At 41.7% G+C, this 15,919-nt stretch overlaps 1 protein-coding gene and 1 pseudogene across 1 annotated transcript in view; one reads left to right on the top strand and one right to left on the bottom strand.

The window, feature by feature from the left end:
* Positions 1 to 2,015: 2,015 nt before the first annotated feature.
* The window catches only part of LOC131900433 (heat shock protein HSP 90-beta-like), a 25,560-nt pseudogene continuing 11,656 nt past the window's right edge, over positions 2,016 to 15,919 (bottom strand).
* The window catches only part of LOC131900432 (zinc finger protein 54-like), a gene marked incomplete at its 3' end in the record, with an annotated part of 24,689 nt that continues 23,702 nt past the window's right edge, over positions 14,933 to 15,919 (top strand). Inside the window, exon 1 of the mRNA XM_059251648.1 lies at positions 14,933 to 15,044. The remainder of the gene's footprint in view (positions 15,045 to 15,919) is intronic.

Below are 15,919 nucleotides of genomic sequence, written 5' to 3'. Positions count from 1 at the left end.
GTAGATTAAAAGAATAACAGGTAGTGGGCAATAACTTCTGGTCTATTAACTTACTAGTCAAACTTAAATAGAGACATCCTGTCTAGTCTTCTGTAATTGCAAGGCTTTATGACCCCAATGTTAAAGAAAAGGATAATTGAGTTAAAAGAATTGATTTTATTGTAATGTTATATTTTAGTTCTCATGAAATTTACTATTTGCTCATTTCATTTCTTTTACTTTGATATGATTACGTAATTATGGAAGACTTTAGAAAATGTATGTACCATGAGAAGACTTTGTAAGCAATGATTAAAGTCTGTGACGAAATGATTTTGTGTGTAAATAAGGCCTGTTAGAGATACAGGTTGCCAGAGTAGGACAAGCCATACCAAGATGTGATTCTTCTCTGTCCATCTCTTCTCCTAAAATGAAACTAAGAAACGTCCTGTGTCTGATTCCTCTGTTGCTGCTCTTGCATCCACCCATCTTTAGACCCTGCCCTCATCCGGAGCTGGACTCCACTAATTCTGCATAATTACAGAGCTTGATCTGCCATGTCCAGATCAGGCCCTACCTGGGGAGTTAGTCTGACTAAGTTCCCTGCTGGTCTTCTGCTCTGGCAGGAAGCGAGCTGCATAGCAGCTTTTCTAGGTTCCTAATGCCATCTCTAAGGACACTAACCCCGTGTCTCTCCATTCCCTTTCTCAGTGCCTTTCTTATCAGCCCTTTGATAATATGAAAATCTCCAGGAAGCCACTTCTGTGTGCTGACTGAAGCTAGGCCAGGTTCCCTACCTCTTCTTACCTGGAATGTGGAGTCACAGAGGCTACAGCTGGGGTCAAGCAATGTGCCCCTTTGCTGAGAACAGAGCCTGCGGCTAGCTAATTCCTGAAATGAGAGGAAGAACAAGAAGAAATAAATCAACACAGCTTCCCATGCTTAGAGCTTATAAGCTCTACCAAAGTGTGCCGTGTGAGTGAGATGGCTCGAAAAATCGTAAACACTTAAGAATATGGGTGTGAGTTTCAGGGGGTGCTGAACAGAAGGGAAAAGGAGCAGGAAGGAGGACAGTGAAGTGGGTGGGGGGTCATTTTTAGAGTGTCCCAGGGAAGTTTCAGATAGATGGGTGTCATAGCAACTGGGCCATGGCAAAGAAAGGGACAGAGCATTATGGGAATCCCTCCAGTGTGGTAGATTATTATTTTTAGGTGTGTTGCTTTTGTTTATGTTGCATTTGTTTAACTCTGTGAAGCTGTGTTACTGTGCCTGTCTAAAACACCCGATGGTCTAATAAAGAGCTGGCCAATAGCAAGACAGGAGAAAGGATAGGCAGGGCTGGCAGGCAGAGAGAATATATAGAAGGTGAAAACTGGAGTGAAGAGATCTAGGAGCCAGAGAAGGAGGAGGACCCGGGAGTTAGACACCCAGTTACACAGCAAGCCACAGAGTAAGAGTAAGATATACAGAAGTAAGAGAATGGAAAAAGTCCAAAGGCAAAAGGTGGACAGGATCATTTAAAGTGAAGAAAAGCTGGCATGCAACAACCCAGTCTAAGGCTGGGCATTTATAATTAAGAATAAACCGCCATATGTGATTTGTTTGGGAGCTGGGTGGTGGGCCCCCCAAAGAACAAAAGACCGAAAACCAAACAACACTCCAGTGAATTAAAGGAACTGGAAGCAGGCAAGCAGAACTCTACATTTTTGGGTGAGTGGGCTAGGAGGATGCTGCAGGTCATGCAGAACCTAAAAGGTAGAGGTCACAGGTGTAAGGAGGACTATCTCTGACACAGCAAAACAAGGAAGGAGACGCACTGTTAGAAAATGGGAAAACTAACCTAATTAGAAGGTGCTAGAGGGCCTCAGATATTCACAAGTCTGGTTCACTAAGTGGCAATGGTCATCACTGTGTCTGAGATGGTGAAGGCTGATAGCTGTGGCAAAACTGGCTGGCACATAGGGAGGGTGTGACTCCTGTGGTTCTCCACAGGCTCCTGGCCTGGTCTGCTACCGGGCCTCACAGAAACAGTATGTCTAGGGTGCCTCCAAGGGGGCTGAGGGGCTGCAGAGAGGAGTCAGGAAGAACAGTTCTTCTGCTGGCCGCTGCTGGGGAAGGTGGTGGAGGGAACACAGGCTCATGCAGCCCGGGGAATCTTCAGCAATTTCAAGTGTTAAGGGCAGGGAAAGAACAAGTCCAATTGTGATTGGAAAACAATACCCTAAACATGAAGTGGTCATGCGAGAAAGCACTGGCCCATCTGACCTTAAATTCTTGGGGATCGCTTCGTAGAACGTCTTTTACTTCTCTTTGTCTTCTGCCAACTCAGAACAGCTGAAGGCTCTTCTTCACAATGTTTTTGTTGATGACTTACAGGATCTTGCTTGGCTGGAGCATTTCCTGGAAGATGTTCAGCAGTATGTCAGATAAGTCAACCAGGCCATTTTCTACCATCAACCAGAGCAGAAAATGCAAGATACAGTTGGATTAGATCTGGTCTGGTTCCCAGATTTAAACAACACAGAAAGGGAAGGTTTGAGGAGGCAAGGACTATTGTTATCTGGATTAAAGACAAACTCAGTGGTATGCTGAAGATCTCTTAAGTGAGAATTTGCCTGTTCCCCATAAATTAGGCCCAGGAGACACTTACCGAGGCACTCAGGTATCAGCTCATCACAGCTGTCCATGATGAACACATTACAGACATACAGTTTGATGTTGTTCTTGTTGTCCTTATAAAGGTCAAAGGGAGCTTGCCAAGGAATGAAGATCAATGCTCAGAATTCCAAGTGACCTTCACCAGAGAAACAAAACCCAGGCGTACATTTCAGGACAGTATCGCTTCATGTCCCGATATCAAACATCTGACATTGGATCAGTTCCACACTCCTGAAGACCTAGTGACAGAATAGAAACTATAGGCAACTACAGAGAAGATAGCCCTAATACCAAGTCAACCTAGAAAGCTAGTAGCAAAATGTCCCTCCAATCAGAAGTCTGGCTGTGAGGGCCACCACGCTGAGTCCCACCAGAAGGGAAAAGGGAAACAAACCACTGCCAGGCACAGACTTCTCTGAGTAGATCCTAGCTTGTGAAGTCACTTGGTTTCATGGCTTTCAGTTCTCAGCTATCAAACAGTTAGGAAAGTTGTTCCCTACCACCTCCAGCACATTCAACACCCCTCTCTAGTTTATACAACATGCATCTTAACTGCCATGTGGTCTTGCCTCTACTTGGTGAGACGGTTAAAGAATTCATCATATTCCTACTGAGTGGTGTCAGCAAAGTTTCTTGTCCAAATGGTCTTAGTCTTACTCGACTCTTCCTGATTAATGTATTTCTCCTTGACCTTCTTGGTTGTCTTTTTCTTATCTTTGCCGCCATTATCCTCATCTGTTTCCACAGCTTCAGTCTTATGCTTCTTTCTCCTCACCATCCTTATGTTCCTCCTCTTTCTTACCTTCCTGTCCCTCTGCATCATCCTCACTGATCTCCCTCTCTCCTTCCTTCTCCAACTAAATCATCAAGTGTATTAATGAGTTGTGGAGAACTCGGCATCAACAAAGCCAGAAGCCAGGAGCCAACACAACAGGCTGCTCAAAGACGGCCAAGCCCATGCTCACACAGAAGGTGATAGGTCAGTCAGGGAACTCTTAGTGTTTCCTCATCACTTCCTTGACCCTCCTCTCCTCTAAATAGTCTGTCTGGTCCTCTTTGAGGTGAAGGATTACTTTGGTACCCTGGCCAAAGGGCTCACCTATAAACAGATGAGTCACAATAAGATATGAAGACATGAGCCGGGTGGTGGTGGTGCACACCTTTAATCGCAGCACTCGGGAGGCAGACCCAGGCGGATCTCTGTGAGTTCGAGGCCAGCCTGGGCTACCAAGTGAGTTCCATGAAAAGGCGCAAAGCTACACAGAGAAACCCTGTCTCGAAAAACCAAAAAAAGACAAAACAAATAAAACCCAAAAGATTTGAAGACATGGAGTTAAGACTACAATTAAAATAGTTGACAATGACAGAACACTTTAAAATACAAGCTCAAGATTTCCTCCTGAGAATTCTATCAATCACCACAATGTAGATAGTCAACTCACTATAGCCTGCACAAACTTGAAAGGATCCACCAGTAGCAGACATGCAGGCATACTGTATCATTCTGCTTTGTAATCACAACCACTTTCTCTCCCACCAGAGAGCTAGAATAGAATCTAACAGCAAACTGCCCTGTAGATGTAACCAACCGTCTTATTAAATAAGAAACACAGAGCCGATTCAGAGAAGAAAGCCAAGAGGTCAGAGCTAAGAACCTCACCCTTCCTGCTTCAGTGATCCTCTTCAGTCAAGAGAGCTCTCCGAAAGGGACCTACTTCCTGTGTGTATGTCTTTATATAGTCTAGCTGTTCTGCCTTCTCATTGGTTGTAAACCCAGACACGTGACTGCCTTGTCACTGCCTATATGTACAGCCCTCCAGGTCCTCTATGGTATTGAGATTAAAGGCATGCGCCACCGCCACCACGCACTTGCTATGGCTCTAATAGCTCTGACCCCCAGGCAACTTTATTTATTAACATACAATTAAAATCACATTTCAGTACAAGTGAAGTACCACCACATTTCCCCTTTTCTATTTAATTAAAAAGAAAAAAAAGAAAAAGGTTATAACTAACAAAAGGAAAACTATATACAAAAGTACAATAACTATATACAATATATACAAGTAATAAATGTCTAAACAATGTCTAGTACATTTGTATTTGACAAATTCAGAGAAAATAATTTCATTATCTATCCTATTTTGTTAAGTCCAAAATGTATCTAATTCACTTTCTATCATAATTAATCTTCAACTATAACTAACTAACCTTCAACTATAACTAACTAATCTTCAACTCCCTCAGAGACCCAAGAAGGAAATAGTATTAGCTAACAAAAGTAAAAACAGTAAGTGCATGCAAGCAACTTCCAAAAAATTTGTGAGTTGACAGAAACAGCCAGCTGCCTGGACAGTCACCTGAGGTTTCTCCACAGTGCTGAGGCATCATCTTCAGCCTATAGGCTTAGCATATCTGACAGACTCATTTGTGAAGTAGGATGTACACAAGATCAACAGTTCAACCTCATTTTGGGTGAGAGCAGTCCATGTACCAGAAACACCTGAATTCCACTAGTGTCAAATTCAGGATTTTAAATTCTGGAAATTGTTGATGTTTTTTTAATTCAGCTGTCCATTCTTCTTGACTGTGTATATACGGCTTCATCTCAGCATCCCGTTCTTCTCCACATCCCTCTATCAAATGCCAGTCTACTATTGAGAGGCGTGAGCTTAGTTACTCTTCAAGAATAACTGTTTCAGCTGCTGTACCATAGCACATCAGAAGCCATCGGCCCACTGTCTGTTCAGCTGCCTTCGAAGAAAAGGGCACTGTATCTTTTCCGAATTGCAAAGACCACTTCAGGGATGGTGCCATATTGTCCTGGCCTCAGAAGATGCCTTTTGATAAAGCCATAACCACACTTGTTTTGGCAAGAATCAGTAGTCCTTTGTTTCATGTCCTGTCTGTCCATTTTGTCCTGTTGATTTGAGGATACTTTGTTGTCCAGTGGCTAACTTTTGCCACAATGAAAGTTAACTCCATATGCAGTTTCTTCAATGCCCATATTTTCTCTGAAGTAGATTGGTACTGCCAGGAGCCGAAATGTCTCATAGTCATAACAAAAAAGAAAAATTTTCTATGTTATTAAAACATTTTAAATGCCATATTCTGTAGATCTCTGAAGGGTTTGAAGATGACCTGTCTAAAATATATCTGCTCATTTTTTAAAACATATCTAATATGACTACAAGTTCTATTGTAATGTCTAACTACTAACTTTCATTTCTTTATATCCTAGTAGTTGGTAATAATAACATTCAAGGATCAGAAAATTGCATTGTTAATTGAATGGTATAAGTACAATTAAAAATATACATATAACATTTTCTAACAATAACAATTTCAATATATATAATTTGTATACAATATAAAACAATCCAATCCAATGTAAAATATTTAAAACTAGTAATTGTCTTTTTCTTCTTTTCTTTCTTTCTCTCTTTTTTTTAAAATAAGAACCTTAAATCTAATCTCCTTTGCTTAGTCTTTTTCCTAACCCTTGACAACAACTTGTAACCAACCCCCTTAAACAATGAAAATTATCCCAGACCCAAAACTCATTAAAAAGACCAAAAAACCACCCGCCCCACAGCACCTCTTTGGGAATGTGGGCGTCGTATTCTTAAAATTGCTTCCTGCTGGGTATGGGCGAAGTTATCTTTATCCTGAAAGAAAAATTTTAGGTTAATTGTCAAATTCTAGGAAATGTAACTATATCCTTCATTATCCAGTCTGTGTATAATGCCAAAGTTCAGGGTTTATTTCAAGTCCTTATTCAAGTAGTCTTTGAAACTGGATCATCTCAGCTAGTCATCTCAAAATTGCTCTGAGCACCTTGTAGTTCAAAGCTGATCTGTAGATGATGTTTGTCAGCTTAGTGATATTATTATTGTCCACATGGAATTGTTGTTGTGGGGCCCCATCTTCTTCCTGGAGACTTCAGTTGATGTTAGGCCTGGCCGTGATTTCCTGCAGAAAACTGATAAGAGACTCAAACACAAAGACATATATATGCAGCTAATTGAAGTCTTTTTTCTAGAATTAGTTAGTACTCTATATGACCATTCATATCTTAACAAAGTTTAAAATGTATATATATCTCTATATATTAATCTTGTAAATTTTGATATAAAATTCATACTTTAAGAAAAGTTTAAAGAATCAGAATAGAATCAAAGAGTTGAAATTAGTAATAGAATAGTCCCTTAATTAATTTGGCTTTTCTCCTGTCCCATAGCAGAAGATGGCTCTTTTCTTCTGGCATGATACAGGGAGTTTGCATTTTCCTTTTAACAACATGCTTGAGTTTAAAGAAGGAGAAACCCATTCTCCAACTCCAAAGTCAGTTTTAAATTTTAATTGAACTGGGACAACAAGAAGACCAATAGTGTTAAATGTCTTTAGAGAAGAGCAGAAACAAACATTTTGGAAGACTTACAAAATTTTATAGATGATATAACAATAGGCCATTTTATTCTGTTTCCTGGGATAGATGATTTGTCCCTTTTCTTCAGTTGTCTCATTTGTCCAGTGTTCTTCAGATTCCTTAACCTTCATTCTCCTAAAAGACAAAACAAAAACCTTTCCCCAAGGTTTTTTGGGGATGTTCCTTTTTGGCAAGTTATTATCTGATTAAATGAAAAGACATGCGTTACTGGTATAAGTTAGTTTAAATTGGATGTTCATGCTGGTTGATGAACTATCATCTCCTATAATTAAGAGGTTTCTCTTGTTCAAATCAAACCTTTATCAATTTTGATGGTACCCACAGCTTATCTTTTCCTGTAGAAACAAAAGCAAAACCTCTTTCCCAACGTAATACATACCCTGGTTTCCATTCTGAGGTCAGCACATCCTTAAAGTATATAGGCTGATTTAATTCTGTAGTTTTTGCTAATATCCAATGTATCTCTGCAGCTGTTGTTCCTTTCTCATTGGCATTAAGAAAATTCAAAGTTAATAGAATATTATGCAGTCTATTTCTGGGGGTTTTTGTTACCCCTTTCTGTTTATTTAGCATATCCTTTAGAGTTCTGTTTGATCTTTCTATAACTGCTTGACGTGTAGGATTATGTGGTATGCCTGTAATATGCTTTATATTGTAATAAGCAAAAAACTGTTTCATTTTAACAGAGACATATGATGGAGCATTGTCAGTTTTGACTTGTGTAGGTATACCCATGATGGCCATAACTTCTAGCAAATGAGTGATTACAGAATCAGCTTTTTCAGAACTCAAAGCAGTTGCCCATTGAAATCCTGAATAAGTATCGATAGTGTGGTGTACATATTTCAGTTTTCCAAATCTGCAAAGTGAAACACGTCCATCTGCCAGGTTTCATTCCTTTGAGTACCTTTTGGGGTATATCCTGCTGGTAATGGCATTTGATTGTGGAAGGAACAAGTAGGACATTTCTTTACTATTTCTTTGGCTTGTTGCTAGGTTATGGAAAAATCCTTTTTTAAACCTTTACTATTGACATGATGTTTTTTTTTTTTTATGAAATTCTGAGGCCTCCAGCACATTTCCTATCAATAATTTATCAATCTCATCATTGCCTTGTGCTAGAGGGCCTGGCAGACCAGTATGGGATCGAATGTGAGTTATATATAAAGGATGACTCCTTTTCCTGATTGTATCTTGTAATTGAATAAATAGTGAAGTTAATTCTGAAGCATCAGGGATAAATTCTGCAGTCTCAATATGTAATACTAGTCTTTCAGCATACTGAGAGTCAGTTACTATGTTGAGAGGTTCTGAAAAATCCATTAATACCAACAGAATAGCATACAATTCTGAATTTTGAACTGAATTATAAGGACTTTGAACCACTCTACTTAAATTTTCTGATTTGTAACCTGCCTTTTCTTGTTTGTTGACATCTGTATAAAGTGTATGAACTCCAGATATGGGTTTTTCCCGTACAATTCGAAGCAAGATCCAATCAGCTCTCTTTATAAGATCAATTCTATTGCTTTTGGGATATTTGCTGTTAACTTCTCCCACAAAATTATTGCAAGCTCTTTGCCAAGGTTCACTTTCTGTCCATAATTTTTCAATGTCCTCCTTAGTTAAAGGTACAACAATTTCTGCTGGGTCTATTCCTGCTAATTGACGAAGTCTCAATTTTCCTTTCCAAATCAAGTCAGAGATTATTTCCACATAAGTTTTTAATTTTTTTATTTGGTTTATTTGGTAAAAATATCCATTCCAATATAATATCTTCCCTTTGCATTAATATTCCTCTAGGAGAATGCCTAGAAGGTAAAATAACCAAAATGCAATCCAGCTTTGGATCAATACGATCCATGTGCCCTTCATGTACTTTCTTTTCTACCAAGGCCATTCTTTCTCAGCTTCAGGTGATAATTCTCTTGGACTATTTAAGTCCTTGTCACCTTCTAAGGTTTTGACCAAATTATGCAGTTCATTATTTTTTACCCCAGCAATAGTTCATAGATGAGAAATATCTCCAAATAATCTTTGAAAGTCATTAAGAGTCTGTAGTCTATCTCTCCTAATTTGCACCTTTTGGGGTCTAATTTTTTTGTAGCTCTATTTCATATCCTAAATAATTAATAGAATCTCCTCTTTGTATCTTTTCAGGAGCAATTTGTAATCCCCAGCAAGGAAAAATTTTCTTTACTTCTTCAAACATTCTTTCTAAAGTATCTGCATTTGAGTCAGCTAGTAAAATATCGTCCATATAATGATAAATTATAGATTTAGGAAATTTTTTACATATCACTTCCAATGGCTGTTGTACAAAATATTGGCACAGAGTTGGGCTATTCAACATTCCCTATGGGAGGACCCTCCACTGAAATCTTTTAACCGGTTGAGAATTATTATAAGTAGGCACTGTGAAAGCAAATCTTTCTCTGTCTTTTTCTTGTAAGGGTATTGAAAAGAAACAGTCTTTTAAATCGATAACTATGAGAGGCCATCCTTTTGGTAACAGAGGAGACAAAGGAATTCCAGATTGTAGAGAGCCCATTGGCTGAATTACTTTGTTAATTGCTCTAAGGTCTGTTACCATTCTCCATTTACCAGATTTCTTCTTAATAACAAATACAGGAGAATTCCAAGGGCTGGTTGATCCCTCAATATGCTGAGCATTTAACTGTTCTTCTACCAGCTCTTCTAAAGCCTGGAGTTTCTCCGTTGTTAAAGGCCATTGCTGGACCCATACAGGCTTGTCTGTTAACCATTTTAAAGGTAGAGCTGTTGGTGTCTTTGGAAGATCATCAGTTGTTGTGCCCTGTTCTTGTATAATATGGATGGCTGGTGACCACTCAGAAGAATGCCTTCTAATACTTCTCTCAGAAACATGTGCTAGTTAATGATTTGTTTCTGAGATTGGAGGGATGTTAATCTGAGTATTCCATTGTTGCAACAAGTCTTGACCCCACAGGTTCATAGCTATGTTAGCTACATATGGTTTCAATTTTCCTCTCTGTCCTTCTGGACCTATACATTCGAGCCATCTTGCATTCTGTTTCACCTGAGATAATGTCCCAATTCCTAACAGTTGAACATTTACCTCCTGAAGAGGCCAAGTTGGATGCCAAAATTCTGGTGCAATTACAGTAACGTCCGCACCTGTGTCTACCAGACCAGACAGCAAAACACCATTTATTTTTATCGATAATTTTGGTCTTTGTTCATTAATAGAAGTTTGCCAAAAAATTTTCTTTATGTTATTTCCTGAATTTTCTATTCTCTCTGTTTCATCATCCTGACCAGTATGATTTATTCCAATAGGTATTTGGTTATTTAATTGCTCTGAGTAGGGGTTTCCTCTACGATGCATGAAAGGTTTGAACTGGATTTACTATTGGGGCCTGCATGAGGCCCCTCTGGGAGTTTCCCAAAGACTGAGGCAAAGGATTACCCTGTTTGTCCCTTGTTGATCTACACTCGTTGGTCCAGTGTTTTCCCTTACCACACCTTCTGCATACTCCAGAAGGAAGGGGCATTCTGTTGCCATTGTTCCTTGAAGAAACATTGTTTCTAGGAATGACCTATTTACAGTCCCTTTTCAAATGTCCTTGCTTTCCACATCCAAAACATCTAACATTCCTCAAACCTTTTGAAATTGCTTCTCCTACCCACGTATCATCATGCTCATGAGCTTCAACATTAACCGTGTCTCTAATCCAATCTTCCAAAGGTGCAGATCTTGCCTTTAATGGCCTGATTATTGTTTTGCATGCTGTATTCGCATTCTCAAAGGCCAAAGATTCAATTATTATCTTACTAGCTTCTGAACCTGGGACCATTCTCTTACTGCTGAACCCAGTCTTTGTAAAAAATCTGTGAAAGGTTCTTTTGCGCCTTGTATAACCTTTGTAAATGACTCAGTTTTTTTTTCCTGGTTCCTCAACTCTGTCCCATGCATTCAATCCTGCTGTTTGACATAAAATTAGGGTTTGGACATCATATAAACATTGTGTTTGTGCTGAAGCATATTGACCTTCTCCAATAAGCTGATCCTGGCAGACTTGTATTCCTTTATCCCTCCACTGTTTTTCTATGTTTTTAGCTTCATCCTTGAACCAAGTTAACCACTGAAGCCTTTGACTGGGTTCAAGAACAGCTTGTGCCAGCTCCTGCCAGTCCTGTGGTACAATCCTATTATATGTTGACCAAGAGTTTAACATTTGCTTTACATATGGGGAATGCATGCCATAAGATACTATTGCCTCCTTAAACCTTCGTAAATCTAACATTTCAATTGGAGCCCAAATATTTTGTGTAGTCATTTGATCAGGCAACTGCTGTACGGTTACTGGACAAATTAAGGGTGACTGTGTGAAAACAGGCTTTCTTTCTGTAACCTTATGAGCCAATCTTGAAGCAACTTCACTGTTAATTTCTTCTGTCTGAAGTTTTACAGGTTTAACAAGTTTTTCTAAAGCTGTCACCCTGGCACTTAAATTGACTATCTTTTTAAATAGTAAAATGTGGATAAGCATAGTAATAAACTGCATAATTCGATCAACATTAATCTTCTCATATAGCTGTTCCATTGTCAGACTGCCTAAAATTGCAAACAAAGGCCAATTTTCTTCCAATGTACACAGAAAACCCATTTTTTTTTAATGTGGAAAAAAATTTCTCCTTTAAAAAGTTTCCTTTAAAATATCTGATATGTTAAGTGACTTACCAAGTCTGCATAGAACTGTAGAAATCCGAGGGAATTTCAAAACAGCCACCTAGTGTCCGAGGTGTGAATCCAGAGAGAGAGAGAGAGAGAGAGAGAGAGAGAGAGAGAGAGAGAGAGAGAGAGAGAGAGAGAAAGTGTAGCCACAAATTCTGCCTTGAATCCAGCCATATGTTCCTGCTTGAGCTCTGGCTACCTTAAGCTCCAACCACGTGTGTTGGCTTTACAGGCAGGGGCCCTGTTCGGTAGGGCAGGCCTGAGTTGTCTGTAGCACCAGCTTTAAGCAAGTAGCTCAAGGTTATTCCGGCCTGAGGCCAAGCCGACCTAGGCCCGGGCTAGGGAGCTGGCCGCCCTGGCGGGAAACCGGACCTGCCGCCAAGCCAAGTTAAGCGGTTTTTAATGGATTCTTATCACATTGGGCGCCAAATGTAGATGTAACCAACCGTCTTATTAAATAAGAAACATAGAGCCGATTCAGAGAAGAAAGCCAAGAGGTCAGAGCTAAGAACCTCACCCTTCCTGCTTCAGTGATCCTCTTCAGTCAAGAGAGCTCTCCGAAAGGGACCTACTTCCTGTGTGTATGTCTTTATATAGTCTAGCTCTTCTGCCTTCCCATTGGTTGTAAACCCAGACACGTGACTGCCTTGTCACTGCCTATATGTACAGCCCTCCAGGTCCTCTATGGTATTGAGATTAAAGGCATGCGCCACTGCCACCACGCACTTGCTATGGCTCTAATAGCTCTGACCCCCAGGCAACTTTATTTATTAACATACAATTAAAATCACATTTCAGTACAAGTAAAATACCACCACACTGCCCAATCATGGAGAGGCATGCAACAGTTGGCAAACAGTTTTAAAAGTTGAGAGAGACAGTAAGATGGTTCTGGAAAGATAAAAGTGCTCGCTGAGCAAGTACAACAATCGAGAATTCAGTCCCCAGAACCTAGTGGTCAAAGCTGTCCTCTCACCTTCACAGGTACTAACTCTAAAAATCCACCACATATGCCAGTCAAACAAGTTTCGAAAAATTATCAAGCCCAAAGCAGTAATGAATTGAGAATGGTGTAGATGAAAGGCCACACACTTGGATGGCCTCCATGAAAGTTTTTGTGCTATACTTAACAATAATCTCCAATTTATTTATGAAGTCAGCCTTGGTCATGCCAATGTCTGTCCAGCAAGGCCAGCCTGCTCTTCTTAGGGTTGGAGATGATGTCAATTTTTAGCTCTTTACTGTCATCCAACTTAGAAGGGTCTCTCAGGTATCATAGTGAATTTTGTCCAAGACCTGTAAATACATATACAGAGTCACATTATTCCATTTGTCCAGTCCCTTTAAAACTCGTGACACATTTTTGGGATCAACTGCTGCATTATATCGCTCAATCACTCCCACTACATGTCACACTACATGCCACTTCTCCTGCTTCTATGAAGTTTTAAGAATACAACAGAATACTCACATCTGAAGCATTTTGGAGATCAACTCCCGAGGAAAATACATAGCTTGTATTGATGATGGGGGCAGGAGCTGAGCAATTTCTGCCTGGCATCTAAGAATGAAAAGATCGTGTATGACCAGGGACCACGATGGCTGCATACTTTAAAATCCAAGAGTTCACCTGTTTCAATTAAGTCCTTATTCAGAAGCACAGTTAAAACAGCTTCCACCTCCCAGGAGATGAGAACTGCCACTTCTTGAAAGGACCTTGAAGCTACAGCGAAAAGGAAAATCAAGAGTGAAAACAAAACAAAACAAAACAAACAAACAAACAAAAAACCCAAGGGAAGGTTGTTCAACCAAATGGAAAGTCTTACTTTCTGAATGGTATGTTATGAGGCCAGCTAGGTGCCTCAGAAGCTCAACACCTGCTGATATACCTTGTAAAAACCCAGAATGAAAGCGTTAAGTAGATTAAGAATCCCACACAATCCCTGTTGTGCACATATAAATGGAAAATTCGTTAACAGTCAAATTTTCACTTGTATTAAGAACAAACTAATAGAAACGGTAGCCAGTTCTATGTGCTGTTTCCTGTGGGCAAAAATCCATCAAAAGAGCTTGCTGTTCCATCCAGTAGGGCAAGAGAACCCATTGGGCAGTAGTGGGGGCGCTCAAGGGGCAATTAAAACAGGACAAAGAATGTATGAGGTAAAAGCTCCACCATAACCACATTGAGTCGATTTGCATAGGTCTAAACACAAGAAAAAAGGTGGCCCAAGCATTCCAGCCACACTTGTCACCCATGAACATTCATGGGAAAGAGCCACTCGGCAAGGGACGCCACCATACACTCTCCCATCATCAGGCAAGTAGGCCTGGGCACAAGAAGTTTCCACAACGATCTGAGCTTTGGGGAGGGGAGGAGTAAGTGAAGAACCTATAAAAACCCCCCCTTGCCTGCACCATCCCCATTTCTCCTCCTCAGCCACTGGGGGTCACATTCAAGATCTGGAAAGGGAAAGCACTGTGGGAAAGCGTCCCTGCCAAAGCATCCCTGTGGACTCCTTCCGCCAAATCAAGCAGGTTGGGAAACAGGTCCCACACAGGTGGCAGAGTCGGCTTCCTTGGGCAGCTCTGAGTCACCAACAGGGCAGCCCTCCACCGCCCAGATGACCGGACCCAGCAGCCGCGCCAACTATGGGAGGGCAAACACGGCCGCGTGCCCAGTCCGCGGCTCCCCCGGGGTGGCTGCCCACCACCTGGGTGGGTCGAGCTCCCGCCCCGCGCGGTGCCAATCTGCCCGCCCCGGGAAGACTCGCGGCAGGCTTGCGGGGTCAGCCACAAGCAGTGGAGACTCTCCAGGCACCTCATCCCAAAGGTCACCCTCACTCCTTTAGGACACATGAGAATAAGGGGAGGCTCCGGGAAGGAGCCGCCACAGCAGGAGGCCAAGGCTTTGCCCCGACAAGAAAGCACGGGCGTAGGACACAGAGCCGTGGGCTCCGATCGACTGGAACACTGAAACTGAGATGTGTGTGGGTGACTTAGAGAGCGTTCTCCAGGGTGAGCCCAGGACCTCCCTGGGATCCATTAGCCTTAAAGGAGGGGCTTCTAGCTGCCCAACCGTCGTTGCCCGCCCACCTTGACGTCTTGACGTCAAGGTCACGATTCCTGGAGCCGGAGGGAAGGAATTGGTTCCCTGATCTGGGCTTGCCCAGGCTCTAGCCAGCTGTGGCTGAAGCAGCAGGAGCTGCCGTATTATGATTTCTTTCAGCAGTTTCTGGTCAGGTAAGGGAGAACCAGACCTCTGTCTTTTTCTTCCCAGGGGTGTGGGAGTACGTCCCAGAGCTATGAGTGGTGCTGGCGAGTTTGGCAAAGTTCATTCCAGGGGCGGAGGACAGCTTTTGTGGAGCAGAGGAACTTAAGAGTGAAGACAAGGAAAGACCCAAAGCTGCCTCCCATTTCCTGTTCTTTGAAATAAGGAGTGGCTGGGGTGTAGCTCAGCCGACTGCTTGCCTAGATCCAGGATATGGTAGTACATGCCTGCAATACTTAGGAGGTGAAGGCAGGAAGAAGAGTTCAAGTTCATCCTCATGTACATCTTTTCTCACAAAAACAAAGTGAGCACAAAAGAAAAATTAACCTTTCTGTATCTGGGCCACATTTCAGATGTCTGTACTCCGGCCTCTCCCTTCTTTGAGGCCATAGCAGGCCGGACCTTGGGTCTTGCTCAACCCGGAGACCCAGGCTGCCCGCCCGCCTTCTATCCTCTTCAAGGGGTTAAGCCTTGGGAGGACACGGACACGCGAGCTGTGGAGGGGAAAAAAGTTTATTTAGTCAGAGAGCCTCTGAAGGCACCTGGTTTCTGTCAGCATGAAATGGCAGTAAAATGACAAGGTTTGGGGACATGGAGAACAGGCATAGAAGAAAGGATGGAGAGGGAACATCATCAGATCACATGATACAGCAGTCAGGCCTGCCAGCCCCACCCCCATCCTTGTGATAGACAGATCTCTCTCAGCCTAGGAGTCGCTTGAGCTTGGCTTAAGCAGGGATCCATCAGAGCTGTCAGTGAGAGACTGTACCCCCTTGCATCCTGACCCCTCAGTCCCAAGTCCATCTGCTGAGGCTCCCTCCATGGGGTCTGGACATCAGAATCCAGC

This window comes from Peromyscus eremicus, unplaced genomic scaffold (genome assembly GCF_949786415.1).
Source record: "Peromyscus eremicus unplaced genomic scaffold, PerEre_H2_v1 PerEre#2#chr22_unloc_1, whole genome shotgun sequence".
NCBI lineage: Eukaryota > Metazoa > Chordata > Mammalia > Rodentia > Cricetidae > Peromyscus > Peromyscus eremicus.
This window is presented reverse-complemented; position numbering and strand designations above follow the sequence as displayed.